The sequence below is a fragment of the Loxodonta africana genome, chromosome 20, assembly GCF_030014295.1.
Source record: "Loxodonta africana isolate mLoxAfr1 chromosome 20, mLoxAfr1.hap2, whole genome shotgun sequence".
Classification (NCBI taxonomy): domain Eukaryota; kingdom Metazoa; phylum Chordata; class Mammalia; order Proboscidea; family Elephantidae; genus Loxodonta; species Loxodonta africana.
In genome coordinates, this window is record NC_087361.1 from 47,827,205 (window position 1) to 47,830,446 (window position 3,242).

At 40.7% G+C, this 3,242-nt stretch overlaps 1 non-coding gene across 1 annotated transcript; it reads left to right on the forward strand.

Annotated features, from left to right (window-relative positions):
* The first annotated feature begins 1,482 nt into the window (after window positions 1-1,482).
* Window positions 1,483-1,584, forward strand: LOC111750739 (U6 spliceosomal RNA). Its single transcript, XR_002785824.1, has one exon. It is a non-coding gene; the product is annotated as a U6 spliceosomal RNA (small nuclear RNA).
* The last annotated feature ends 1,658 nt before the right edge of the window (window positions 1,585-3,242 follow it).

Sequence of the window (3,242 nt, forward strand, 5' to 3'; positions counted from 1 at the left end):
TGCCTTCCATGTGGGGAAGCTGGGTTCCATTCTCAGCCAGTGCATCTCACGGGAAGTCACCACCCATCTGTCCGTGGAGGCTTGTGTATTATTATAATGAAGAAGAGGTTTCCAGGGAGCTTCCAGATTAAAACAGAGTAGGAAGAAAAGTCCTAGCGATCTACTTCCAAAAAATCAGTCAGTGAAAAACCTGCGTATCGATTTTTTTTTTTTTTTTTTATCACAATGGCCCGGTCATGGATATGGCACAGGACCAGGCAGTGTTTCAATCTGCTGTGCATGTGGTCACTGTGAGTCAGGTGCCAACTCAATGACAGCTAACAACAACATGTGTCAAGCACTATGTTAGGTGATAAAGATATGGTCATAAGCAAGACATGTTCTTGAAAAGGAGATACAGTCTACCTCTATATAAGTATGAAATCCAGCATAATACATACATTTTCATAGGTTAAAAAAAAAAAAAAAAAAGCCCTCAAGATTTTCATAACAAGTAGCAAAATGTTTAGGTCAGTTAACATTTTTTCGCTTGACTTTTGATGAATTATGAAACATTAGAGCTAGAAACCACAGGTGGTGGTGGTGTTAGGTGCTATCGAGTCACTTCCAACTCAAAGCAGCCCTACATACAACAGAACGAAAGGCTTCCTGGTCTTCACAATTGTTGCTATGCTGGAGCCCATTGTTGCAGCCACTGTGTCAACCCATCTCACTGAGGGTCTTTCACTTTCTAGCTCATCCTCCACTTTAACAAGCATAATGTCCTTCTCCAGGGACTGGTACCTCCTGATAACATGTTCAAAGTATACGTGAAGAATTCGCACCATCCTTGCTTCTAAGGAACATTCTGGCTGTACTTCCAAGACAGATTTGTTCATTCTTTCGGCAGCCCGTGGTATATTCAGTATTCTTCTCCAACAGTGAAATTCTTCTTTCGTCTTCCTCATTCATTGTCCAGATTTCACGTGCATATGAGGCAATTGAAAACACCATGGCCTGGGTCAGGTGTGCCTTAGTCCTTAAAGTGACATTTTTGCTTTTTAACACTTTAAAGAGATCTTTTGTAGCAGATTTGCCCAATGCAACGTGTCATTTCATTTTTTGACCGCTGCTTCCATGGGTGTTGATTGTAGATCCAAAAAATCACTGTGCACAGGTAAAATGTAGAAGGCAGCCACAGAGAGTTGGAGAAAAAAAAAAAAAAGTAGCAGGCAGTAGGGATTTTCCATGAAACCATGAGATAAACTGTCGGGTCACACTGTGTATAATTCCACTTACATAACATCCTCAAAATGACAAAAGTATAGAGATAAAGAATAAATTAGTCATTGTCAGGGATTAGAGATGGGCCGGGGAAAGTGGCAGGTCTGACTCTCAAGGAGCAGCAAAAGGGAAATCTTTGGGGTGACAGAATAGTTCTATATCCTGAATGTGATGGTTTTTGCATCAATCTATACATGTGATAAAATGGCATTGCACGGTGGTCTCCTGCAGCATGTGAGCCCACGTGCTCAATGTGGAACAATATAGAGGATATTAGCATGACACCTGCATAAGTAAATTTGTGAAGCATTCCACATATTTGGAGCCATGAGCATTTTGTAGGACAGTGAAACGATTGTTTATGATATTGCAATGACAGACATATAACAACATGAATATTTTAAACACGTAGGACAGGACAGCGCAAAGAGTGAACTCTGATGTCAACCATGGACTTCAGTTAATAACACTGTATCAGTATTGGCTCATCAACTGTAACAAATGTACCAAAGACGCGAGGTGTTAATAATAGGAGAAACTTCACAGGGGCAGGGATATACGGGAACTCTGTACTTGGTGCAAAATTTTTCCATAAACCTAAAACTTCTCTAAAAAATCAAGTTTATTAACAAAAAAAAGGCCAAAAAATGGCATTGCGCTGTATACACACATTGTACCAATGTCAAATTCCTGGGTTTGATATTTCAGTTATGTAAGTTGTAACAATTGAGGAAACCAGGACCAACAGGGGCAGGCGACCTCTCTGCCCTATGCTTGCAATTTTCTGTGTATCAATAATTACTTGAAAATCAAAAATTTTAAAGGAAAAGGAACAAGCACTAGGGGCTTTTCATGATGCTATTATCAGGTAAATAGTTTTATAGAAGCCTGATCTGCTTGCAGTTGGAACCAGAGGTAACTCTCAGAGTGCTGGGACCATGAGCAGCATGTCTCTCACTTCAACAGTGACAATGGGAGTACAATTGCATCCATAGAAGACTTGCCAGTCACATAAACCAGCTGCCATAAAGTCAATTTCAATGCATGATGACCACACGTGTCAGAGGACAAATGTGTTCCATAGGGTTTTTAGTGGCTGATTTTTCAGAAGTAGATCTCCAGGCCTTTCTTCCGAGGTGCCTCTGGGTGGACTTGAACCTCCAACCTTTCCGTTAGCAGCCGAACACATTAACAGTTTGCTCCAATCAGGAGCCACCCAGTTAACTACCCATCCACTGCCTTTGAGTTGATTCCAACTCGTTGTGACCTTATATGTCAGAGTAGAACTGTCCCACAGGGTTTCCAAGGCTGTAAATCATTATGGAAGCAGGTTGCCACTTCTTTCTCCCACGAAGTGGCTGCTGGGTTTGAACTGCCAACCTTTCAGTTACCAGTTGAATGATTAAACACTGTACCACCCAGGCTCCTCATGCAGTTAACTCAAACCAAAAACCAAACTCATTGCCATCGAGTTGACTCTGGCTCAAGAGACCTTTTAGGACAGATTAGAACTACCCCATAGGGTTTCCAAAGCTATAATCTTTATGGAAGCAGACTGTCACATCTTTCTTCCGTGGAGCAGCTGGTGGGTTCAAACCACTGACCTTTTGGTTAGCACCACACGCTTTAACCGCTGTGTCACCAGGGCTCCTTCAAAGTTCACTAGGTGGTGTTATATTCCTGTGGTTCTATAATATGAAACTAAGGGCTGACATTTAAAAGAGAAAATGAAAAGCTTGAAGCTAGCCACCAAACATCTATCTAAAGATTTTATCATTTCTAAGTAACATGACAAATATCTCAATTAATTATTTAAAAAACTTTTGCTTCAAAAATTGTTCAAAGTCGTATCACTGCAGCCATTAGAATTGACATAAGGTGCTTAAAAGGTGCAGCAATTTGTCATGCCAGTAGAATAAAGTACCTCTTCAGCTTTTCTTATCATCAACATCTATGGTTACATTGTTTCTGTTGAGGTA